General features: G+C 50.3%; 1 protein-coding gene across 1 annotated transcript in view; it reads left to right on the top strand.

Moving 5' to 3' along the window:
* Positions 1–10,414: 10,414 nt before the first annotated feature.
* The window catches only part of PPP1R16B (protein phosphatase 1 regulatory subunit 16B), a 66,883-nt gene continuing 50,795 nt past the window's right edge, over positions 10,415–26,502 (top strand). Inside the window, exon 1 of the mRNA XM_063350052.1 lies at positions 10,415–10,524. The gene's annotated coding sequence lies outside the window, so the exon portion shown is untranslated. The remainder of the gene's footprint in view (positions 10,525–26,502) is intronic.

Here is a 26,502-nt window from a genome sequence, read left to right as displayed (position 1 = left end):
CTAGGGGATTTGTAAGTGCTCAGTCTGATAACGAGACAAGGCTTCTGTCGATATCCGTGGGACGAGACTTAAACCAATATTCATTGCTTTTTGGAAGCCTTTCTTCCCACTTTATTTCAGATTTAGGTATTTTTTTTTCCACTGCTTCATGGTCAGGGATAGAAATATCTCCCTGACACAAGGCACCAATATTTTAACATCAGACCGCTGTGGTCCAGGTGTCACAATTATTTCTTGGAGTGTGATATAAGGCACAGCCAAGAAAACGATTTTACTGCAAATACTCACCACAGCTGTGAGACTTACTGGGATATAAATCTGTATTTCTGGTGGCTTCTCTGATGCCTCCCTCTCTGTATGCCTCTAAAACACCGTCACCAAGAAAATTTAAGACCTTACCAAAGAAGCTTAGCTATGGTGTTTTGTGTTATATGTTATTTAGTGTCCTGAAATGCTGAGTAGGGGCTTCTGAGGAGGAGCTGGGTGGTTTAATCCACCACACCTGAAGGCTTCAGGGCTGTTTTTTGAGAGGCTTCATGCCAAGCTGGCAAACCTGGCTGTAGGGGTCCGTTGGCACAAGGCAGACCACCAGTCTCCCACTGCAAGTGCCCCTTGGGAATAGCTTGACACGGATGCCAAAGCATCTTATCAGACCGCGGAACACCTTGCCCACGGTGAGACAGCAGTCCCAAATCCTACTGAAGCTCTCACTAGAGGATCTGCAGAGTCGTGTTTCTCTGAGGTATGAAAATATTGTAAATCCTTAAGAAATTAAGACGGCTCAGATTAAGCATCACAAGTTCCCCCTTCTTTCCTTCTCCTCCAGAGTAATCCTTCTCAAAATCCCTGAGAAAACGAGTGGGTTTGGGGTAGGTAGCCAGGCTGGCAGAGCACTGGGGCAACCAGCTGCTGGTGTGAGCTGACCCCTTCCCTTCAGGAGGTGTTCAGTGCCGCAAGTCCCCAGTTCGAGTCCTGCCGGTAACCAGCACTGAGTCATCACACCATTAACTCCGCTGGGATTCTGCACTGAGAGTTCAAGACAAGGCTTATTTAAAAATTCAGGGCTTTATTCCTTTGCCCGTGGGTGGAATTAGAAAAAAAGAAATTAAATGCTAAGCAGTTATCAAAATTTAGAAGTGTCTCATGCGCTTTGTGATAACTTTATCCAATGTCCCTTTATATTTCTATAGTGCCCTCTTCCCTTCTACCTGTCTGTTTTCCTGGGCTCTCGAGCGGTGTGGTAGCTCTCTGTTTGTGTCCTTGCTAATGAGCCAACACCCCTAACGCTTTCAGACCGAAAGAGGTGTTTATGCTGCAGATGTTTATGTGATGTAAATGGTGTGAGTGTTCATGCATACAGTCACCTTCACAGCAGCTGGATAACTGCACGGTTCAACTCTGCTGTTATTAAACCAGCAGCAGGGAAGAGGAGACACGGGGCGTCTATTAAAAACTCAAAGCGAAGCCCTCTGGTCTGCCTGATCACACAGCAAATCTTCTAATCGGAACTAGGAAGTCACGGTTTTATTTCTTAGGAAACAGAGGAGTATGTGAACAAAACTCATCCGTGAAACAGCCATCATCTTGCTCTTTGCTCCTTTTTTTTTCTCAGTATTTATTTTTCCCGTATGTTCATCCTTGTGTCAAAACGTATTAGAAAGACGAACTCTGGAGAGTAATGTCCGTTATCAGCCCAGCTGGTACCACTGGGAACCAGATACTTAATAAGCCCTCAAGCGCTCAGAGTAGGAAACTTCCAATTAATATTGATTAGAAATAATTTTTCTCATTGTAAGTACTGTAGCACAGTCTACATTGTCATCAGCACTTTTCTTGTTAGAGCTGCCGTCTTGATTTTTGTTTACTCATTAGGATCTCAATGGAAAGATGGTCTTTCATTTATTCTATAACATTAACAAAGCCTCTTTACTGGAACACATATGAAAGCAATTAGAAAAATCTTGACCTGCGACAGATGCAGAGCCAGGCCTGGACTGACTGCCGCATGCACTGAGACAGGAGAAAACATTCATCCGCCTCACTCAAAGCTCAGTAAAAATGGGAAAAGTCTGGGATGCTGCAAAATAAAACCCAGGTTTGCGGCAGGAGTGACTTGTGAGTTCCCATAAGCGTTTATGCACAAGGTTTGTTCTGCGTATGTTCTCCTGCTCTGTTAAGTTGTCTTGATACATCATTAAACCAGGTCTCAGTAGCCTCAGGGGGGAAAACAGAAATCCCGGTGTTGCTTTTAGTGCTGTGCGAGTTGTGTAATACCGAATATACAATTAAGGCTAGATACCTTAACCTTGAGGCTGTGTTTCTAGTGTCGAGTAACTTTGGTAAAGGGCTGAGCTTCTGGTGCCTCCTGATGTGTCTGTTGGCGTTGCTTAGTTCTCGCTGTTCTTAATTGCTGATTATTTAAATGTTCATTTATGGGTTTAAAGAGCAAAGGCATTGTATCCTCGTTTGGAAACACTGTGTGTGTGCGCGACGGGCCGGACTCTGCTGCTGCTGAGAACATAACCCTGGTTATCCGAGTGCTGCTGCGACAAGTCTCTTGTGTCTGTAACATCACTATCAGGGCACCTGACCGGTAAAGCCACCCTTCTTATGGAGCAGAAAGTCCTAAACATGGAATATGCGCGTTTAACTCCCTATAACCCGGTTGCTGATTCTCACAGCTCTATGTCCCAGATGGAGCTTTCTTTGCCTGTAGCTGCTCGGACCCGGAGTCCAGTCCTGCTAAAGCTAATGGGAAGACTTTCATTAACTGTAGAAACTAGATCTGACCCTGAAAGATGGACAAAGGCTTCTAACACTCTTGCTGCTGCTGAGGCTTTTATGCCTTCAGCTATCAAATGTGTGCTCGGCTGAGCAGCATCATTAAAGATGCACGAGCTCTCAGGATCTCAGTTTCCCGGCGGGGCAGGCGCGTGTTGCCCAGGGCTCTGAGTGGCGGCTCTGGCATTAAAAGTCTCTTTGTGATCTTTTACTTCAAAGATAGTCGAGACCTGGTGAACTTGGAGCACCTCTGAAGTCAGGCCAGCCGGGTACAGCTCTCTGGTATGCTGATGGAAGGACTTACTCAGAGTCAAGGGAGGGTGATGCTGGCCATTGAGGGGCTGCTCTTTGGGCTGCTGGTCCAGGAAACCATCACCGTAATCACTCTCAGGACCCGAGTGAAAGCCCCAGAGCTGTGGGAACAGATGGAGAGAAACTCCCCGGGAATTCACTCCTCTGGAAAGCAGAAGGTGAATCTCCTCAGGCAGCAGAACCAGGGGACTGAGTTGGCTTCAAGACGTAACATGGCTCAAGGGTTACGTGCTGCAAGTGCCGGCCCAAGCCGAGGGCTTGGGGTTAGGATGCAGGAAACCTGTTTGCAGCTTCCCTGTTCCAAAGGGCTCTGAGGCCAAGTTTTTCCCTGATGATTGGATCCGTAACACATTAAACAGTTGCAGATCTAAACAGAAATGCCAGGCACACCCTGAAACACTTCAGTTTGTCAAATACCTGAATGCTGCAGAGGATTTTATGGCTAAACATTCTGTGCACTTAGTGTAAATCAGATTATTGTACCATATTTGCTTAAAGTGGGGAGAAAGCTCACAGATGATAACAAAGCACTGATGAGTTTCAAGTGCAGTGCACAGGAGATATTTGAATTAATTCCCAATCAAGGGGTGTCCAATAGAAAATGGAAGGCTGCTTAATGGGACCAGTATGTGATAGTTGGGTAGAAAACGTCAGGTTTCTCCTCTGGTAGTGCTCTGACCTTCCCTCTAACCACCACAATCCTCTGCAAAATTGATGTTTGCTTTCAAAATCAGTGTCGCTGTCTCTATTTATCACCAGACTTAATAAAGCTGCCATGTCCCTGTGACCTAGGGGTATATCTTTGGGTCTGGGCTATCTCCACAAATTTACTACTTTTAACAGACGAAAGAAGCCAGAGCTCGGAGAAACCTGTAGCACTTCAGGGGCTTCTTAGGCAGGTGTAGACCGCGTTTTGCTGATGAACCAAACTTGCCCACACGGGTCTGCGCTGGGTTTCTGTGCAAGTCTCTGCGTTCTGTAGGTGTAGCCCCCAGGCTGCAGAACAGGAGCGTGGCAGTTATTTTCCAAATTTCTGTCAGCTTTTTGAAATATAGGCGAAGGATCACCCCGGTTCCACAAGTGAATTATAGGCTGGATGATTTCTTCAGGGCCAGAAAGAGAGAAATTCAAGGACACCATCAGGAGTGATGGCTTTTTTCAGTCAAGGGAAGGGAGTGGAGAGGACTGCCAATAAAATAGCATTGTTTTATCTAAAAGCTAAAACATCCGTCAGTAAAATCCAGCGCCGAGGTGTTTTAGAGGAACACCTTGCTTTGCCTAATGGGATCTGTTCTTTCTTAAAGCCTTCCACACTGACCCTAGGGCTGTCCAGAAATGCCTGTTTTCAGGTGGCCGGAGTATCTTCCTTCTGATTGAAAGCCCTTTTGGAGGGCGTTTTTTGGGGTTCCCCTCCTCATGAGTTGCTGTCACGTTTAAACTCCCTAAGATAGCATCTATTGCTAATACGTTAGCCCGAGGAGCTTGTGCAGCACCAGAAGCCTGCCATGCTTTTATGCCTTGACTGTAGGTTGTGTCTAGCCCTTAAAACAGCTTCCCCTCAAAGCTTCTCACAGGCACAGAGATACCGGGTTAAATCAGCTTATTTCTGACCTTCAGAATTTCCAGCCAGATGCAGAGTTTGCACCTTGAGACAATCTTTCTAATTAATCTTCCCAACCTGCTGCGAAGAAGGTAAGTAACAGGCATTAACTGCGGTCTGAGGATTGGAGGAAAGAAACAAGATGCAGAGTTATGATAATGGAAAAGGTTTTCGGCCCCCAAAACCGTAGGCAGAAAGAAATGTTGTGCTGCCTGGGTGGTCTTCATCCAGAACCTGCTGGAGATGGCACCTACCCCACACATTTCTCTGCTGCGGCAGGAGGGAGGTCACCACGGGGGACATTAAGCATTAGAAAAGATGTAGGGATTAATTATGAGACTAAAGCCGCTGTTACTGAAGATCTGCTGCTTCTTTGGTGGGCTCTGCTCTGCTTGTTATTGCAGCGTCTGTGCAGAGTTGGGAGGAGGAAACCACCACCAAAGCAACCCCCCCAAAAGCAAGCCCCTGTAGGACTTCATGCCAAGCACCCAAGTGACCTTATGGGCACGCTCACCTGAGGCAAGGGCACTGGAAGTGCCTCTAACGAAAGCTCTCAGTACAGGCGCCAGTGACGAGGTGGGGCAAGAGGTGCCCGTTCCTCAAGGCGGAGGACGAGGAGGAGCGTGCCATTAATAACGGGAAGGCAGTTTCACGCTCAGTGCTGGGCGGGCGGCCAGCTCCTAACCACAGGGATTTTAACTCACAACCTTGCAAGCCATGGATCTTTGCCCACCAGCCTGTAATATTTCTTTCCTGTCACGGCATGAAATCTTCCATAGGTCGACCTGGTCCAGGCTGATCAAAGGGCTGGAGCACCTCTCCTATGAAGACAGGCTGAGAGAGCTGGGGTTCTTCAGCCTGGAGAAGAGAAGGCTCTGGGGAGACCTTATGGGGACCTTTGTGTACCTGAAGGGGGCCTTCAAAAAAGCTGGGGAGGGGCTGTTTGCAAGGGCATGTAGCGATAGGACGAGGGGCAATGGCTTTAAACTAGAGCAGGGCAAGTTTAGATTAGATATTGGGAAGAAGTTCATTACAATGAGGGTGGTGAGACACTGGCCCAAGTTGCCCAGAGAGGTGGTAGAGGCCCCATCCCTGGAGACATTCAAGGCCAGGCTGGATGAGGCTCTGAGCAACCTGATCTAGTTAAAGATGTCCCTGCTCACTGCAGGGGGTTGGACTAGGTGACTTTTAAAGGTCCCTTCCAACCCAGCACGTTCTGTGATTCTTTACGCGTGTGGAGAGGTTTGCTCTCCAAACCTGCTCCCGGCTTTTGCATCTGCAAATGGCTCTTCTTCTGGGGAAGTCCTGGGTGGTGACACTGCAGCGTTGCTGTGGGCCAGTGCTGCTGCCGGAGCTGGTACTGAACGCTTTGCTCGTAGAGAATTGGCCTTTGTGCCTACGGAAAAGAGGAGAAATTAGTGGCAGCTTTTAGTGAGGGCGAGTTGTACAAATATTGAGAGTTGATCAATTAATCTTATTTCTTCTTTTGGTATGTTTACAAGGTACAAACTGTCATTGGCACCATCCTGAGTCTTAATTTTTCTGTAGCGGTGAGGATACGCTTGGATAACTTGTTGGACTGCTGGGAATTTGTTGTGCCAGTTGACTGGCTCCTGCCCAGTTTGGCGTAGGCTTTCCTAGTGGAGATGGAGTACTGCTCCTCAAGGTCAGGGTGCCTTCTGCCAGCATTTGCAAATATGTTTTTTTACTGATTTGGTGCTCAAATATGAAAGATGAGTTACTTTTGACTTTTGCTGCAGCACTTTTTTGCTGCACTGTACCACACTGGAGCCAGATCTGTGCACCCTTTTGTTTTGCCTCCTGGTTTATTCTTTGTCTAATCTTTGATTTCCTCTCATGGCCTTCTCATGGCCTATCCCAGATCTAACCCTCCATCTCTTTTAGTCCCACGTTTCTGCTGCCACTTTCAGCTTTCCCTCAGTGTCCTCCTGTGCCCTCTTCTCTTACCAATTTCAGCACTTTCCAAGCCCTTGAATCTGTTGGTTTTTTGCTTGTTGTTTGTTTTTTACGGAGAACAACTAATGTCAAGGTTTTTGCTCATATATCTTTCTCTAAGATAGTGTTTCACCACTGGCAACCCCCGAGTTTGAGCATTGTTTCCTCTTCTTGTCCCTCGTTGCTTCCTTCTAGACACCCCACACCCTGCAGCTGAATCTCTCCTCCCCTGCCCCGCCATTCCCCTCGCGCCGCACCACTGACTTCCTCCCATTATCTCAGATTGAAGCCTCTTACCCTCACCATTAAGACTGCGAGATCGCCCACTTCCTTCTGTTTCCCCACCTCCATCTCTCCCACTCTCATCTCCTGCAGCCTCCCAGTGCTTTCCGTGCCTCCCCTGCCCAGTTGGCCTTACCTCCTGCACGGGGCAAGCCCCAGAGCTCGAAGCAGCCTGTGTTCACCGACTGTGACCAACTTCTGCCTTCACTTCTTGTCTCGTGGCTTCTTTCTTCTCCCCAGCCCTTTTTGGGCTGCCAGATGTTGCCCATGAGCATCGCCACACTGGAGAGTGGGTTGCTCCCCTGCTTTGCAGAGGCTCGGGCTCGTTTGCGGTGGGTGTAAGTATGGACATGGTCTACTTGCTTGCCATCAGCCTTGCTTCTTAGCGACAGCACCTCTTAGCTGGAGTGAAATACATCAGGTGACCTTTAAAGATCATGAAAATAAAACTCTGCCAGGGAACTAAAACTGTAGAGATGGAAGCGTAGATTGAAGAGGAGAGGGGGACGACGGGGCAGCACCTTCATCTCGTGCACGGAGCTGCTGGCACAGCTCCTCCTACGGCGCTCGGCTCCCGCTGCACCTACCTACGCTCAGCCGCTTTCTGCTTTGACAAGCTGTCACCACGCGAGCGTACGATGAAGCAGCAATCACAACCACACGCGCTCTCTGTGCCTGCAGAACAAGGACACGACTTTTGCTGTCCCCTCACTTCTACATTTTTTAACTCAGCGCAGCCCCAAGACCAGCAGATCCTTCTGTGCCTCTGAGTTAGGGGGTCTGCTCGGCGTCCTTCAGTCACTGCAGCTTTCTACTTCTCTTGTTAATCCAGAAAGCTCGGTTGGTTGCCAGCGTCTAGTGTGACCCCTGAGTGTGTTGCCCAGAGAGGTGGCGGATGCCCCATCCCTGGAAACATTCAAGGTCAGGTTGGACGGGGCTCTGAGCGACCCAATCTAGTTGAAGATGTCCCTGCTCATTGCAGGGGGGTTGGACTAGATGGGCTTTAAAGGTCCCTTCCCACCCAAAGTATTCTATGATTCTATAATGTATGTGTTATAAAAGCACGAGAGAAAAACCCTCCCCTTAGAGCCGGGTGAAATCTTTCCAGCAAACAGTGAACTTGCTAAAGAAAGGAATTTGAGGGACCAAAACTAGGTGTGAAATTGGATTGAACGCTGGATGAGATAGAGATGCTGGGAACTGGGTCTTTGAAAATGCTGGATGTTTTAGTAGTGCTTTTTAAGAAACCTCACTTTTGAAATAGCTGGTTGTTGGTTTGTGTTTTTTTTAAACTGAAATCTCTATAATATTTTTAAGTCGTACAAGAAAGAAAACTTGACGCACTGAATTTTGACTGCATAAGGAAACAAACAAATCGTATTTCTATTCTAGCTCCAAATCTTTGTATTGGCACCCGAACCAAGAGCTTTGATTTGCCGGCAGAGCGGAGGACGATGCAGATGCCCGCGGGCTCTCTCTGGCGTGCTCACCCCTCCCTCTGCCCTCAGGATCTCCAGCTACTCCATTCCTGGGCTCTGGGCACCGCAAGAGCCTGCTGACGTGGTAGCTGGCCTCGTATCTTCCCAATCACAATGCTCGTACCCAAATTTGAACAGAAAAGGAGCCTTTTTTTTTTTTTTTTTTTTGATCCTCTAACTGTTAAGATGCGTTTCGGCTCCTTACGCTGACTCACTGGTGTGGCACGGCGCCAGCATACGTATGTGACTCCCCCCGTCATTACCATACGTGCCTCCCAGAGCAGCTGTGCTTACAACACACTTTAAATAAACAGACAACTGAATTATGGACTTCAGAGACTGGTCCGAAGTTGCTCGGCTCTCCAGCGCCCTGGGCTAAGGCTCCGGCTGCCAGACTCGCTCCTTGGAAAACCTGCACGACCCAGGGCTGACGAGGTCTCTGGCTGGTGAGGATCTAAGTCTAGTCCCAGATCCATAATTAACCTTTAACGTGGCTAAAAATCTTCCCATTTCTCCCATCCTGTGCCTGCACCTCTGTGCATTCCACAAGGAAGACATGGATGTACTTTCTTCTCATCAGTTTTGTTTTCCAGATTTTTGCATGTACAAATGCAGTAATAAGGCAAGTTTGTACGGTTAAGGCATGTCTCCGTGTGTCACTGGGTGACTCTTAAAACATGGTTCTGCCATGTTGCAGCAGGAGTATTTGAAATCTGGGTAGAGCTCCCAGACGCTCATCAGGGCAAATTCCCACCTTAAACAGATCCTCACGCTCTGGATGATCCCTCACAATCAGGTACAGCTACAAAGATCCAGGTTTATTACCCATAAATACCAACCCGCACACTGCCCTGTTCAAAGGAGCGAGTCACATTTCAAACCCAAAGGCGTTGGTTGGGGTAGAACGTTTTGGTGAAACCCCACAGCTCGATGCTCAGAGCTGTCTCCTCGTTCATCTGTTAGATCTGGGTGGGGGCCATTTCCCAAGGAGAAACAGGGCCGACGGTGATTAATTCTCCAAACCTTCTGAAACCTATTTCACCTCGGAAAAGGTGACCCGTCCCAGACACAATATCTGACAGCAGCATGAGGCATCCTCTCTGCTCCGCTCCCAGACGGTGCAGGGGTGAGTGTGGGCTCCCGAGAGCCGCTCCCTGGCCCAGGCGGCTTCTTGGCTTCTCTCCCAGCTCCGGTGACTGGCTTTGACTCCAGGCAAAGACTCTTACCTTCCTCTCTTTATCCATAAAATGGGCATGAGGAATCCTTCAGGAATGGAAGTTGTTTTGGGCATCAATCACCCAGCTTTTAAAGCTTGCCATGTATGTTACTTTAGGGGTGGCTTTTAGTTTCTCCTAAAAAAAATGCTCTGGGACCCCGTCCCTAGCGTCGACTCACTGTGTGGCAAACAGGAACCTGCTGCCGGGCTGGGCTATTTACACCGCAAAGGAAAAAAAAAAAAAAGAAAATAAAGGCAAAACATTTTCTAACCCGGATATCCTCCCCAGACCTTCCAACTTCAGCACAGGCAGCAGCATCCCGCATCCCAACCAGCGGTCAGGACAAATCCTCCCGATGAGCAGGAAGGCCGCCACCTTCCACCAAAACTTGAAGACCTTCTTTTTTTTTTTTTTTTTTTTTTTCCTTAAATTAAAAAAAATAATAATAATAAAAAAAAGTATTCATTTTAATTACCCCCTTTCCCAGCCACATCCCGATCCCGATGCGGACAAACCCTCGTTTTTCCCAGGGTCCACCCTGCGCCGCGGGAGGGGGAGGACCCTCCGCGATGTCCCCCGGATGGGGGGCGCGGAGCGGGGGAGCATCCCCCGGGAGGGGGGGGCGCGGAGCGGCGGTTCCGCCGCTCCGCGCCCCCCCCCCCCCCGGGGGATGCTCCCCCGCTCCGCGCTTTTCCACCTGCCGGGAGAGGCCGGGCTGCGCCGCCCCGGCTCCGCGCCCCCCTCCGCGCTTCCGCGGCCGCGCCCCCTCCGCGGCTCCACCTCGGGGAGGAGCCGCAGCCGGAGCCGGAGCCGGAGGCGGGCGGGGACCGGGGTTTACGCGGCGCCGCTGCCGGCCGGGGCGGCGGGCCCCGGGTGCGCCTGTGCGGAGCCACCGCGGGTGAGTGCGGAGCCGGGTGCGGGGGGATGCAGCGGGCGGGGCGGTGGGGTTCGGCCTTCTCCTTCCCCCGGGGATCCCGGGTGTGTGTGTGTGTGTCCCCTCCGCGGGGCCGCGGATGTTCCGCGGGGTCTCCGCAGCCTCCGGGGCAGCGGCCGCAATCACGCCGCGGAGTTTGGGTAACTCCAAGCCCTGACCTGGGGCTGGCGAGAGACACCGAAATCAGGTAGCCCCGCTGCCTGCCTTCCCCTGGGTGGCATCTCGGGCACCCGGCGAGTCCCCCAGTAAATTTGGCTAATCTTATCTTGGGCGCGTTTGATGATGAGGATGCAATTAGCTCTGTAAGGCAGTTTTTACTCCGTTGATTGGCGTTGGTGTTTAAATACACGTTTGTACCCTGGGTCATCATGCAGAACCCAAGAGGATGAAGATGTGAACGTCTCGTGTGTGCTTGTGAGTGGCTTTTCCGTATTGCATTTAGAAGCGCTTTCCCTTTTGGCGTGATCGGGGTGGGGAAGAAATACACGGGAGGCAGCATAAATATAAGCAACCGTAATTCCTGAAATGGCATCAGGATTGCAAGGGCTGGTTTCTGTGGGAGATGAAGGTCTTTCTCGGAGAGAGTCTCCTTCAGTTTGCAGCCCAGGAGAACTTCAGCCCCAACTTCAGCCTCTTCTCCAGCTCCAGGGTCTGAGGTGTCTGTGCTGGTAGAGGTGCTTTCAGTTGACTCTGACGAGCCAACAAGTTCACGTTTATAGCTTAGTTATCGTGAAAAGATCTTTTCTGCACTGTGATAACTGCTGGAGGAGGAGGAGGAGGGTGCTTCAAGCTACAATGGAGCAGCAGAGAAAGTGGCTTCTCAAATTGCCAAGGAAAGCAGAGGGCTCACAAATCTTGGGCGGGGGGTGGGGGGGGAACCCTAATGGTTTGAGCCCTCCTGTGTTCCCTAAGAAACACTCGGGGAACCTCGGGAGAAGCGGCTGCCTGGGCTGCCCTCGCTGTCACCTTGACCCAGCCTTCCTTGCCCCGGGTGCCCTGAGCCCCGCCGTTACTGTTAACTGCTTTTTCACACATGGAAGGGCCAAGCGCTGTTAGGGCAGAAGGGGTTCTTCTGGCTGGGACTGAATGTAGTCTGGCGGGGCATCGCGTTCGTTGTGAAAGACGTAATGTATTAAACCCTGAATGTGAAGAATACTTTTTCATTTATGTTTTCCCCTTCCTTGTTTAATCTCTACGCTATGGGTTGGGCCAAAAACTGCCGATGGTATTGAAAATACTCTTATTACATTATTTATATGGGGTTTGCTTCATGTCCTGAGATCCCTCATGAGGTTTAAAAAAAAAAAAAAAGTGCTTATTTTCCTTCTGACTGGAAAACATAAGTGACTATTTAATAAGAAAAATAAGGTTTAAAGTGTTGAATTTCAGATATCTGTGGTGGATGTGATGAAATGCAGAGATACCGCGTCTTCTCTTTGCCATCAGGACCACGTGTCCGGGCTGCCCCTTTCTAACAATGTCTTCTTGTTGAGTCTGTCGTTGCAGGAAAAATGACTCTGTGTGAGCGTGCTGGTACCAATTGTACCGGCCCCTTGGTGCTTCTGCAGCCACTTTGTTGGAACCTTATTTTCCCTTGGTTTAATAATTTATAAAACGCCTGTTGCCTCTAGGCACATTTCATCCAGTAAGAAGAAAAACATCAACCAGTGTTTACTGGTTGTGGAGCCGGAGGTTGACAAATAATGAAGCTTTTGTAGATGAGGGGATGCCACACTTTTTATCTCATATAAACTCACAAAAACGCAGGGTTTGTGCTAAAAGTCTTCCCGGGGTGTTACTCCTTTCTTATCCCCATCCTTAAAAAGGTCTCTTGCCCGCTGGTGACAAGGTGGGTCTTCCCTGTGACCTTCCTTAAGCTGTTCTTGGGTCTGCTTCTCTTTTCTGCGTTTACCTCTGTCTGACTCGAGCTTGGCAGCTCTTGGGTATTTAATGGTCATAGAGAAAGATGGCACAATCAGGCCCTACATCTTCGCAGGCTGAGCTGCTTTGGCATGAAAGAGGTCAGTCTCTTTTGGGGCAATAAATTGCCCTCTCGAATCCTCTGCCAGATACTTATGAGCCACCATCATTAACTGCGCTTTGAATCACTCATTGAGCTGGAGGGGGCAAACTGGCCTCCAGTTCTTCTTGTCTCCTTTGAAACTGCTAAATGATGATTCAGTGACCTTAGTGGGCAAATCAGATCATCAGCTAATTGGCCCAAGAAGAAAAACTTGCTTGATATCAAACAAACTGATTGATGCTGGTCTTCATCCTGAAACCCTCCGCTGTCCCAGGTGATATCCCCAGTTTCAGATACTTACAGGGTTTTCTTGTGGCACTGGGAAGGGGGCATGGTAAGCTCTGTCTGTTAGCCATGCCTGTGTGTGGCATCCCATCCACCTTCAGCAGCTTTGGAAGGTATTGAGGAAAAAAAAAAAAAGGCATCAGAAACGTAACATTTCAAGCTTGTCTTCCCCTGTGGACAGCCCTCTCCTCCGCCTCTGAGGCGGGTGAAACTGTTCACTGGCATGAAATGTTTTTGGAGGACTTGGCTCTGCCGGGGATCCCAGAGCTGAGTTGAGGGAGGGGGTGAGAGCGTGACGCCGGGCCCCAGCTCATCACCTTGCCGTCCTCGTCCTTGCTTTGGCAAAGCCCTTTTCAGGAGCGATGTGCCTCTCCCCAGACGTGCCTGGCAGATTTGTGGCCTGACACTGGGAACGTGGGTCAGGATTAGCCCCGGCGTGGGCAAGGAAAGGTGCTGCATGGCTGGCCAGGGCCGGGGCAAGCGGGACGGTGCGCTCCGCCGGCGCTAATGGTCGGCCTGACCTCGCTGCTCGCTTGCTGGCTGAAACTAATTCAGGCTGGCGGCGTCTCTGCAAGGAGGGCTGTAATTGCAGGCAAGTGCTGGTGTAGAAGCATCCAGGCTCTGCACGTTCATCGCTCCTTGCTCTGGGAGCCACAGGAGCGAGCGGGGATGTGTGAAAGGGGTCAGCTGGTGGCTTTTTGCAAGGCTGTTAGTCGAGTGACACCACCTCCCAGCATGGCCTTGCCAGCTGGCTCATCCTTTAGGGAAGTTTAAAGAGGCTTATCGCAATCTTACTAGAAATCTGTCGTCTTCTATTAATCTACTTGTCTCTCCTCATCTCCTTTCCACGTGCTCCTTTGCTCATTCATCTCAGCTGCTGCCGGTTGACACCGGCTGTGCCGCTTGCCAAAGTGCTGCTGGTTGGGACACGGTCATCTGTAGGCTGTCATGTTTGCAGTCCAAGATGTTTTTTCTTAGTATGTCACAGAATCACAGAATGATGGGGGTTGGAAGGGACTCTGGAGATCATCTAGTCCAACCCCCCGCCAGAGCAGGGTCACCCAGAGCAGGTGGCACAGGAATGCGTCCAGGAGGGTTTGAGTGTCTCCAGGGATGGAGACTCCACCACCTCTCTGGGCAGCCTGTGCCAGGGCTCTGCCACCCTCAAAGGAAAGAAGTTCCTCCCCATGTTTAGGTGGAACTTCCTATGTTCGAGTTTGTGCCGTTACCTCTTGTCCTGTCACTGGGCACCACTGAAAAGAGCCTGGCCCCATCCTCCTGACACCCACCCTTTCAGTATTTATAAGCATTGATGAGATCCCCCCTCAGTCATCTTTTTTCCAGACTAAAAAAGACCCAAATCCCTCAGCCTTTCCTCCTAAGAGAGGTGTTCCAGTCCCCTAATCATCTTGGTAGCCCTTTGCTGTCCCCTCTCCAGCAGTTCCCTGTCCTTCTGGAACCGGGGAGCCCAGAACTGGACACAGTAAAATATATATATATAGATACTATATTTTTAATATTTTTTTTTGAAGGTGGATGGGCAGCAGAGCCTGGGTGCTTTGCTGGCGGGGGTGGAGGTGCAGGGGAGCCGTGGTACCTGGGAGCAATCGGGCTCCAGCTCCGAGTAAGCCAAAGCCCTCTCCCGCGCCAGGTCCTGCTCAGCGCGGAGCACAGCGTGCCTTGCAGCAGCGTAAGGGACTGCTAATTGCAAACGTTAATCACCAGCTGCCTGCACCTTCCCCTCCAAAATCAGGATGGTTCCCACGTCGGGGGGCTAGCGCTGTGCTTGGCGCCAGCAAACAGTGCGGACGAAAGGCAGCAGGAAAAAATGTCAAATTTTGGGAGGGAAGGGAGGTGAAGGGGGTGAACGCTGTGCAATAATTCTCACAACAAAGCAGGAAAGCATTCCTCGGTGGGAGCTGGTGGTGCTGGACCGCGTCTGAACTCGGTGGCACCCCTCGGCACCGCTGCTGGCTGGGGAAATGGCGCTCTGGGAGTAACGCGGTTCTTCCTGCTGGACGTTTTCCTTGCAGGTCTCACAGAAGCGTGTCGCTGCTGGGGTTAACAGCCACAGAGGCACCAAGGGAAAAAAAACGAATAGCTTGAGGAAGGCTAAGCCTTAATACCCATACAAAGCAAATAAATGGTGTATCATTTGATGTGGATCAGGTGAGCTGGGAAATCTCTGGCTCTAGAAGGCCGGGTAGGAAATGCAAAGCTTTTGACAAAGGTGGCGTGGCTGTCCCTGCTCCCAGAGCCAGCATCCCTGTGCCAGTACCGGTGCTGCCGGGAGCCGCCTGTCTGCCGCTCCCCTCGGCTTCCACAGGGATGTGCTTTCCCCTGCACAGCACCGTGTTTGCTATCCTTGAACGTTGCTAGCTGGCGGGGAAAGAGATCAGTGCGGGTTTTTTCCAGAATAGTCAGCTGACTTCATCCCATGGGAAAGTGGTTGAAAAGCAGGAGACAGGTGGGTTGGCATTCCTGCTTCGTAGCCTTCTCTAATTCCAGCAGGAGAAGGATAAACGGAGAAGTGCAGTTGCTGGGTCCTTTTCTATGTTTGCATTTGAAAGAGCGTGATAGGCTGTGATTAATGAGGCTAAATGGAAGCTTGATAAATGGTAAATTCAAGTGAACCTCAAACAAAAATGGCTTTATGAGAAGGCTTTTGCTTGCGTGCAAAGCGCGGGCTGTGGGTTTCATCTGGTGCTGTGTGGTTTGCGGGTGGCACGGGCTGTCCCCCTGCCCAGGTATGTCCCCATAGCTGCCGTGCAGCAGGTCCTGCCCCAGCCGTGTCCCAGCCGCCCCTCCTGCAGGCCCTCGGTTCTTTCCTGGTTTAGGTGAGTAGAATGTTTCCAAATTCTGGCTGTGGGATCTGCATCCCGGAGCCCTCCATGTCCCCATACCCAGGCCCTAATTAAGGATGCTCTAAAAGCAGCAGGCCAGCTACCATGGCCTTGCAGATCAGAACCATTGGCCTAATCTATTTTTAAAGTGAATTAAACTAGAAAAAGGTACTGCCACCCTAGAATAAGAAGCCACCTGGGGAGTTAACCCAGAATAGTTGTTCTGCTTTGAATTCGCACCCTATCTGCCTTCAAAATAACTTTCCTTTCCATATATGCAGGCACCGTAAGCACAGAATACAGGGCAGGACTTAAGCAAGATCATCCAACAGAGCTAGGAAAACATCGTATTTTTCCCAAGGTCTTCCCTGAATCACCTCCCGGCAAATCCACACACGCTTCTCAACTTAGACATCCTTTTCTGTAATAAATCCGCCTTGTTTCTTGCTCGATCCGCGGCAGAGATCTGCACTCCTTTCCCACCCCCATCCCTGTGGTTTGCTGTAGCACCCTGACCCCCAGCTGCCCGCAGCCCCCTCTGCTCTCCTCTATCCAGCTTTTGCGCTGGTCACACACCATGAAACCAGCATTCCGGGCGCTCACCTCCCCAGATTTCCACGGCAAGGTTGCCCAAAGATCTTGTTGTAGGCTGGATGGGACCTTATCACCTCTCTCAGCGTGAGCACTAGGTAAGAGGCAGCATCAGGTGCCTTTTTCTGAGCTGGGGCTGATAACCCGAGCTGGGCATAGGTGGCAGGCGTAAATTATTTGCAGCGGCCGACCTGGGCGCTGCTCTGGGGCCGCTCTCGTCTTGCCTTGGCTGGGAGGAGGAGTGGGGATATCTGCACGGTGTTTTGAGTTGTGCTGAGACACTCTGCTGTGACACCGCTCCTTCAGATTTGTCAAGCTCAAGTTAAATGTATATAATTTTAACATCTCATGATTCCTTGGGGGCTGACTCATGTTTTTTTGGCCTGAATGAATCATAGCTCTTGAACACCATTGCTAAATTCATTATGCAACAATTACAGGGTTGGAAATGCCACCCTAAGTGCACACAAACAAGCTGGCAGCAATTTTCCCCTCCTTTTCTCTTGCCCCGTGTTGCCAAGAGACCTCCCTTGGGAGTTTGCTCATTAGCTCTTGCCTCTGCCCTGGGGGTGAGGGGCTGCGCCTTGGGGCTTTGCCCTTGGGCTGGAAGGGGCAGGAGGTGCAGTTGGGTGTTTCTAGAAGAGCGGAGAGGGGACAGCCTAGGAGGGAAAGCTGGAGATGCGCAGTTTTGCTCATCAGTGCCAGTTGCCTTCGTTTTGCCCCAAGCGCTCCATGTGAGGTTATGATGTAGTCATGGCACCTCTAATGATCCGTATGGGAAAGCCCCAGGTATGAGGCGTTGCTCTACGGTGGCTCCGTGTGGCAATATTGGATGTTGTCAGCGTTCCACAGGCACAAATTCTGCTTGATTCCTTGCTCAGCAGCTCAAAGGCCAAATACGCATCGGAGGAGAAAGCCTGAGGAAGACGTGAGCCCCATGCTGGCTGTGAAGTCTCCAGTAATGGCCACCATCATTTTCTCTGCTTCGTGGTGCTAAGCTGAGATCTGGGGATTTGTGTAGGGCTTGGCTGTTTATTACTGAGGTCTTGAGCAAGGGTTCATCCGGTATGTGAAATTAAGAGGGGCTTTGTACTGGGTGGGCTTTGCTTGCAGACGTGCTTAACCCACCCAAGCAGCTGGTGGGAGCTGTGCTATAGATCTGCTGGCGGGATGCAGAAAGGACCATCTCCACCATCTGCAGGATCAGGTCAGATTTCTGGCTTTAACATGCCCCTGCGACCTGAATTCGACTTTCGCTACCAGAACACTGATTTTTCCGCCATCCAAATAAAACTGCTTCTCAGAACAAATATTCAGCTGAGGTACATCCGGAATGGCGGGGTGGGTACCTGTGCCTGGGAAGCCCTCCAGAAAGTCTCCCTTAAGAGCAGCCGTTCTTCCCAGCTGAGTTCTGGCCCTTAAATCTTGATGTCTTTGGGAAGAGTTTCTCCCCTGGGCAGGTCTGGCTGTTGGCATATCCAGGCATGCCTGCGCATGGAGACGGTGGAGAAGGATGGCTAAACCTTGTGCTCATGGATGGACGAGGTTCTCCTTGGTTCTACTTGGCTTGTGGCAGCAGGACTTGTAATCCCAGAAATGCAGGAACGAAGTCAGAACTAGACTGACGAGGAGGAGAGCAGAACCAGCAATTCTGGTACCATGTCATAGTCAATTTAAGGTGAAGTACCCAAAATCATATTTTTGAACTAAGAAGTGATAAATATTTGATGAAACTGAATGTCAGAGCAACTGTATTGTCAGAGCAGCAAGTCAAGCCAACGTACCATCTCTGACTGCGGCCAAGAGGAGATGCAGAAAACATGGAAAGTAGGGCATGTATGGTGACGTGCGGGTTGATAACTGCGCCTAAAAATAAGGTACTTTAGAAACATAAAATCTGCCTCGCAAGCAAGGCAGTGGCAAGCTGCTCTGAGTGCCTGATTTAAGACTGAAACTGGTGATGTTGGCACCGCAGAAAGCTGCGCTAACGTTTTGTTAGCGTTTAGCTAGCAAAACATTTTGCTTCAATCTGATGGTTTGCATCTAAGATAAGGCAAGTTACTCCAGAGCTGTGCTTGGGCAGAGGCGGGAGCGAGAGGCGGTGGTGGGGCTCTTGGTGGAGATGCTTTTCCTCAGCCAAGCCCCGCCGGCGGCAGCCTACTTCCCGTGCAGGATTTCTGCTGATCTGCGTTTTAAGGAGCCTTTGTCCTCTTGAAATATTATGGTTCAACTTTCTAGAGGATGCACTTAATAATATTCCTGCAGGCTTCAAGGGGAAACGGTCTTGATGGCCCTGCGGTAGCGGTGTCTGATCCTTGCTGCCGTTGTGGATGGGCTGGTAGCGGTACCCTGCAGAAACTGTTATGGTGCTGCCCGTCGGAGCGTTGCAGGGAAGCCTGACCCGCTGTGCTGGAGGTCTGACAGCATCAGATCAGCCTCAGGAGCCCCTTCTTGCGTGCCGGTGGCCGACCTCGCCCTGCAGAGGCTAGGTGGACAGCAGGATGAATTTTTTGGAGTGGAGGGGTGATGTGCGCGTGGTGTAGCAGTGGAATAAGTAAGGCATTGAGGAGTCCACCAAGGTATAAGGGTCATGCCTTAGACAATAAATCTAGGTGTTTGAGCGGTAGGGAACAAAACATCTTGCACTGTAGTGTGGATAATTCATTTTTCCTAAAGTCTCACCTTTTTACTCTTCCAGCAGAGCCCGTGGGCACCCCGCTGGTCCCCCCCCCAGCAGAGGCAGGTGGGCAACACCATCCTAAGTAGAAGTTCGGGCTCCCTGATGGATGCAGGATGGGTCAGAGGGCACCTTTTTGTGTTATTTTGTTAAGATCTTTTGAGGATTATTGAAATGGTTATAGAAGTGCTCGATAATGTCCATAAGCATTAGAGTTGAAAGCATTTTGTTAGCAATAATTAAACACAACTGCTATTTAAAAAAGAATAAATCAGATTGTTGGGAAGAGCATCCTCTCTTAAATCTCCCACAGAATCGATACTCCTCCTGTCGGGTGTGTAGCAGACACTTTCAAATCCTGTCGGTCGTATTCAAGCCCACCACAAAGCAGCGCTTCTTAGCAGTCTCCCAAAACCCCTCTTCGTGCCATGGCGAGCTGGTTGGCATGTTTGGCTCTGGCACCTGGGTGGCTGTGCCCAGCTGGTGGCATCTGTCCCATTGCCGGGGGCAAATGGCCTTGCTCCCGTGGTCTGGTAGTCTGGGGACCTCTCCTACCTTCTGCACAAGCTGATGTGTCCCGCTGGACCTGACCTTGGATCACTCTGTGCCGTGGTCTGGGTGTCCAGCTTGGAAGTAGTTGTTATCTCTCGATGTCAATGTTGGTATAGCAAACTCCAGCGTGGATGTGCAGAGACAAGTCTCCTCCTGCACACCAGCATCATCTCGCAGCCTGAACCCAGCATGTGTTGTCCCATCTGATTGTGGTTGTGGTGTCTTTGTTGGCTGCTGCTTTTGTCACCAAGGTACCATAAAGCTGCCAGAATCAAGCCTTTGCCTTGGAAAGAGAAGAGCAAGGCAGGACTCTCTTCTGGTGGCAAAGAAACCAGAAAAAAATTAAAAATAGAGGAACGTAGTCCCATCGGATGGTAACTCCCTGGGATGATGCTGTGTCCCCCAGTGCTGCACAGAGGCACAGCCACCGGGGGCTGCGTAGTTGTATGGGGGGGCACGTGGGATGCCCGCTCTCCCTGTCACCTCTGTGTGATGCACCTCTGGGAGAGCGGACATCCCTTGGGAAAGGTGCGTCCCGTCAATAGCTGAGAGCTCGCAAAAGCCCTGTCGCTGAAACATCCCATGTTGGCATGGCTCGAGGTGCCTAGGAGCTGCAAATGGAAAATCCAGGCACTTATCTAGCTTGTTGCTGTGCCAGAATAAGGCTGTTTCCAGGATTTTTATTTTTTTTTTTTTTCCATGGACCAAAACATGTGTAAGTGGCGTTAAACAATGGAAGGATTTCTGTTAAAAAGACTGGGCTGCAGGCGAATAGGGCTTAAATTTGTATCTTAAGGGAAGGGTGTGGGCTCTTGCAATGGTGTTTTTTGAGATTCTGTTGGAAATTAGCTTTGTTTTTTTTCCCATGTCTTTTTTTAAAGCCTGTTTGGGGGGGGAAAATTGCTGTCGTTTTTCAAATTGCAGATCTCCAAATAGTAGTTTAAAATGTCAGGAAGGGGGCTGCAGTTTTGGAAGACTCCACACATCTGTCTGTTGCAGGGCTGATAAAAAATGGAAGCTTTAACCAGAAAAACAAATAAAAAGAGGTAATATCACTGTCACAGATGGGTCGGGCTGCGTTCCCAGCAGGTGTCTGCATTGCAACCCACACTCCCATATAATGTGCTGTGGAAAAAATAAATGGAGAGCCGAATCGGAGACTTATGCCCTCAATTAATTTTTGTTCCACATAATCGGAGCTGCTGCACGCCTTTCCTTCAATATTTAACTGCCTGCCTCAGAAGATGGGGCCGCTCTCATGCGAGGGAAGTTGGGATTCGGTTCGTGTTTGCACAGAAATCCCGTTCTGATCTCTCTCTCTTTGCCTAAGGGCAGGAATCCTGCTGCTCCTCTGATGGTAGAGATAAATTTTGTTAGCAGATACTTTTCTTTGGGAGAGCAAAGGGGAGAGAGGGGAGTGGTATGTAATGAATTCTTGAAGGAATAAAATTTCCTTGTCTTCGAGCATCATCTTTCTCCAGAGTCCTGCGTGCTGCCCGGAGCCCGTGTCTGCGCTGTCTCGGGTGCAGCCCGTGGGGAGCAGAGGGGAGAGCTTTGCTTGGGGTTTGATGTTATACAGCCCTCATCTAAGGGGGGGGAAAAAAAAAAAAAAGAATCGGTACAATTAGTGCGTGCCCTCTGTGGATTTACGGGCTGTTGAATAGTTTTTTCTCTATTGCGCTAGGTTAAAAAGGGAACGGCTTGTTTTGGTGTGTAGTTTGAAATTGAGCCCCGAACTCCGTTTCTGATTTTCATTTATTTTTATTTTTTTTTAACTCAATTCAAAATCGCAGATGGATTTTTCAAGTTCAAACTGACCGAAACGTCCCTCTCCCTTCTCCGCGTGGCAGACTGCTGGCCAAGAGCCCGGGCTGTCTCTTTGCTGATTCACCCACCGCCCTGACAGCAGGAGGCAAACCCCAGGTTTCACCCTGGGAAAGCAAAAGTGGAGGGCTGAGCAGTTTCTGCAGCCCCAAGGCATCCTCAAAGGTGCACCCCGCGCCCAGTCCGGAGCTACCCCTCAAACTGGAGCTGGGCAAGGAGCCGGCTCTGCCCGTGGATGTGGAGGCAGAGCGGAGGGCGGCTGCTTCGCCTTGGGTGGGAATAAAAACGGAGAGGGGAGGGAAAACCCCGAACTTGTAGTGAACGTAAAAACTATCCACGTTAAAAGTTCTGGATTTGAAAATCTACCCAGCCATGGACGGTTTAATGCAGAAAAGTGGCAGCCTTGAGAGCTCTTTGTGGAGCAGGTGTAGAGCATTTGATCTACTGACCTTCGAGATGAAGGTTTTCTAAAAGGCCTCCAAGTCCTGCTGGGCTTCAGGAGCAGCTCTGCACCAGAACCACGGTGGGGCAAGGAGGCGCTGAGTTGGTTTAGCTTTAATGCTCTGGCTTCCTCCTAAATCACGCAGTAAGTGTGCTCGGGCTTGTGTCCTGCTAAAGCAAAGTCCTCTGCGGCCTTGGCCGTGTCCAAAGAACCCAAAGACCCAGCTATTGATAGGAGATTAATGGCCAGCGTATATACATCTGGGGACCACCATGGGATTTGTTCTGCTCGTCACTGAGGTGCTGCTGGAAAGAGCAGCATGTTTCCAAGCCCGCTGATGCGGGGGAGGACTGCTTGGCACAGAAGGTCTTTTTCTAAGGAAGCCCACGTTTGAAATATTGATAGGAAAAAGAATGTATGTTGTGCTGTGTTGAGTGTTTACTGGAAATATTTAGTGAAAATACTGAGGGGCTTTCCTCAAACGACTACCAATATTGTTAGGAGTGGAACAGTTGGGCGGAGAAAAGAATGAGGCACTTAGTTTTCTATTACCAGCATTGGCTCCAAAGAGATCTTTTTGACTTCTTATTTTGCTTTTTCTTCTTGCTCGTATTTCATTCCCACTGCTAGGAAGGAGCTCATTGAAGAGGGAGAGATTATCTGGAACTAGAGATAAAGAGGCCAAACCAAAATGTTTTTAATTCTCTGGGGAAGAATTTATCTTTAAATTTTGAGCTTTCCATTAAGCTAGAAAAATAACTTGCGTTGATGCACCTTCACCACCAAACTTAGCTTTGCATCAAGCAGCAATGCAGCTTCCTTTGCTGCTGATGGGTAAAACAGTATCTTCACTTTAAGAAGGTAATTGGGGCACAGATTAAGTTACTTACTTTGCATACAAGAAACCTGTGGGGAAGCCAAGAATCTCTCCCGAAACTCCCGATTTCTGATGAGATCTCTCACCCAGAAGACTTGTGTACCTGCTTCTCCTCACCAGCACTCCGGGGCAGGCTGTAGGAGTTGTGTTCCCTAAGGGGTCTTGGCTGAATGATGTCTTTTTTTTTTTTTGTCCTTTTTTTTTTTTTTTTTTTAAGTGATGTTTCCTGCCACTTTCTCCTTCATTCCTTCCGGAGGAACCATTCCTTTGGTAGCGCTGAGCATCTGCTGCTTAAAATGCTGCAGAAGGCCTGAGTGAGGAAAGGAGCTGTTTGCTTCTGAGATACCAGTGAAATTAAATCATGCAGCAACAATTTTCATAATTTTCACTCCTCCGTGTGGTTAACCCGCGGGTGCTGTGGGGCTCGCAGCTCAGTGCAGGGAGAATCACACGGTGCCTGCGAGAAGAATTTGCTACCAGCAGCAATAGCCAGGGCTGGCGGAGTAGCACCGAGGGACGAGTAGGGTTTCGCCGGTGCCTCGTGGCTGGAGCGCGGGACTAGAAATAATAATCCTGGAGTGCTGGTGTGGCTTTTGCAGGGAGTTTTCTGTGTGAAGTCAGGCAAGTGACCTTCTGTGTACATCTGTTCATCAGGGGATGCTCTTGACTTCTGGAGAAGGGTTTGTTGCGTATTATTTGGAAAGTACTGGCTTAGGTGTATGTCAAGCTGTTGTTTAACGGGCTGCGCTCAGGGCACGTGTGTCACCAGCGGCTGGTTTCTGCCTTCAGCTTTGCCACCAGCCCTGACATCCCGGAGGAGATGGTGGTCAGTGCCCACCTGCACCGCAGTCATGGCACAGAGATCCAGACCCGGGAGGTGGTACCACCTGTCTGGCAGGGTGTGAGATTAGAGAAATAAAAATTTCGGTTTCAGAAAAGAAAGGAAACCCTTCAGGAGGCTGGAAATAACTGCATTTTGAATTACTTACCAGCCTTTCCCTGCGGGCATTCTCTCCTCCTCCTCTGGGCTTTGTCAGAAACGTGACTGTCCTGTAGCATTGCAAGCGAAAACAAGTGTTTTGGGGCTGATGTTCTTTGGAAGGGCGGGAGTGTCCCTTGTGGTTTGAAGTCCCCTTCCCAGTTTGCGGTATGGTCGCTGTTGGTATCTGACCCTCTGTCTGTCTTCATTTGGAAGACCCGGTGGCCGAGTCCCCTGTCACAGTGTGTAAGGCTATAACAGTTTGGGTAGTTGGGTGGTAGGGCTTGATGCAGCGTCCTTGTTGACGACGCTCTAATGAAATGTTTTTCCAAAAGGCAGGAGGCAAGGGAAGCGGTTATAATAAGGAAAGAAACCCTGGTTCTAGGCTATGGTGGTCTTGGCACAAAAGACCCTCTTGTTTTGATGCACCCTATACTAATTAAAAAAAATAATCTTGCAACCCTACAAGCCCCAAGAGCTCTTGATCCAGCACAGGGCTCCCCATTCCCACCAGCAGGACAGAAGAGGGGTTTGGTGTCCCATCTTCCCGAAGGTACAGCAGGCTGCTGCAGGGAGCAGCCCGTCCAACGGCGGTGGGGTGGGGAGCGCTTGGCAGAGCCGGCGCCGTTACGTGCTTGGCGGTGACACGGTCTAGGAAATGACTTTGGGGAGGGTGGGAGGGGGACGCTGCTGCCCTTCTCACCCCTGCTCTGGGCTGCGGGGAGGGGGGGAATGGACCTCGGCTCTTCATGTATGGTCAGCCCCACGGCACATCCACACTTTGGGCAGCCCACTGTGCCCCTCACCTTGTTCTCCCTTGGGGACAGTTGGACTTCTGTGTCTGTCTGTCTTTCTCTGCTGCTCCTGCCTGTCCCTCAATCTGTCACCTCCTGCTCTGGGTGGCTTTCTGGCTGTCTCCGGGCAGCATTATGGCTGCTGGGCTCCCAGTGAGCTCTTCCCCTCATCAGGCAGCAAGCGATGAAGAGCTGCTCTGCTGCTTCCCCCAAACCTTGGGGAGATGCTGGCCAACAGCAGAAACAGCAATACAGAACATGCCTCTTGGGCCGCTTTGTATCACCCAGCAGTGATGATCCTGAGAGTGATGCCCGAAAGAGAAACTTGTGAATTCTTCATTAGTGCTCACTGCCAGAGGATGGGCTCAGTAAAAGGGCTGCGATGGGCCGGTCATCTTGTGTTTCGTGGGGCAGGAACAGCACAGGTTGGCCTTGGCCCTCGTAGGAAGCCAAAGGGGTAAATTCGGCGATTCCTCACCTTGCCGTGGTGCAGGAGTTGACACTAATGAAATAAATAAATGAATCGGGCAGCCACCTCCTCTGCGGGCTGTTTATGCGCTCAGATCCCTGCTATAGGCTTTCGCGCCTGGTTTCCAATTCCAGCTGAGACATTAGCATGGGGTGGGGAGGAGGGGGCTGTTTCTGTCCCTCTTCATGCCGCTGACTTGACTTTACGCTGCAAACGCAGATGCTTCACCTCCTCGGCTGGGCCCAATCCTGCAGGTGCCTCCCCGCAAGCAATCCGGTGAATGGGAACGATCCCCTTGACTTTGGAAGCGGCTGCTCACGTGCCTGGCTTTTGAATTTTTTACCTTTGCTTGAAAGAGGCATGAGTTAGTTCAGCAACCAGAGAATTCTATTTCATTTTAAAGTGTCGGGTTGCTCTTCCATGGTTTGTGTTTATTTCTTTATAAGTGGAATAAAACCGAAGTCAGTTGATGACACTTAAGTGAAGGGCTCTTGCAGGTGTTTGTGTTCTGCTTCGGTGTCACGCTGTGCTTTAAGTAGTGCCTTGGGGAGATGTGGCGGAGGATTTGCAGGTCTGAGCTCCAGCTTCATCGTCTGGCGGGGAGATGAGGGGGCTCTCCGGTATCTCCCAGCACTGTGACTATTTTAATGGATCCAGCTCCAACCTCAGCGATATTACAGCAAAGTGTCTCCAAGTGGAAGGCTTTGTAGGAAGGTGGAGAAGGGCAGCTCTGAGTGTGTGTTGGAACAAAAAAGTAAATGGACTCGATTTTCTCCTTTGCTGGGATGTAAATGTCAACCTCAAAATGTGAAATGAGAAGAAGTGTGTGTGTAGGAGACGCAGGACCCCTGCAGGCAGGGTTGGTGGTACGGGGCAGGCAGCTTGTTGCACCCGCTGACTCAGGAAACTCTCACTTCATAGAATCGCCACCTTTTCTTGTATTGCACGTGAGTAACCAGCACCCTGAAAGTCCTTTTGAGCTTAGTGAGGTGGATCTTGTGCTAAGGTGAGACAAAATGTACAGAAAATGCAAACTTATTTAAACACAACGATTGTGTTTGACAACACTCGCGTGCCCTTTGTAGGGGCTGGTCTTTGACACGGCTGGAGCGGGTCTTTGCCACGGCGCTGAGAGGATGGCAGCGGCACGGGCGCAGTACAATAGCGAGCATCCCAGTTTCCTTCTGGGCCCTGAAATAGTCGCCCGTTGTCCCCGCGGGGCCGGGGGCCGTGTGTGTCTGGCAGGATGTCCTCAGCATGGCGGCAGGCAGATCTGCTGAGCTCATGGAAACGCAGCTCGGTCGAACACGAGGAACGGCACTTTTTTTTTTTTTTTTTTTTTCTTTAAATAAAACAGAAACCAAAATGCGATGCCTTGCAAACCACAGACACCCACACAGCCAGCTTCTCTGTCGCTTTGCAGGTAAACAAATGCTGGGGCCTGGGACTGCGCTGTAGTTAGACTGGCCAGTTTGTGCAATGAGGAGTCAATGTGCCACTTCTTTGGTACCTGGAAGAAACTAGATCATTGGAAAACAGTCAGCCGGGGTGATGGAGCCAGAGTCTTTCTGAGGCTCTGGGGTCTG

The sequence above is a fragment of the Chroicocephalus ridibundus genome, chromosome 12 (assembly GCF_963924245.1).
Source record: "Chroicocephalus ridibundus chromosome 12, bChrRid1.1, whole genome shotgun sequence".
Classification (NCBI taxonomy): Eukaryota; Metazoa; Chordata; class Aves; order Charadriiformes; family Laridae; genus Chroicocephalus; species Chroicocephalus ridibundus.
The sequence above is the reverse complement of the archived record's forward strand: the minus strand, read 5'-3'. Positions and strand labels throughout refer to the sequence as shown.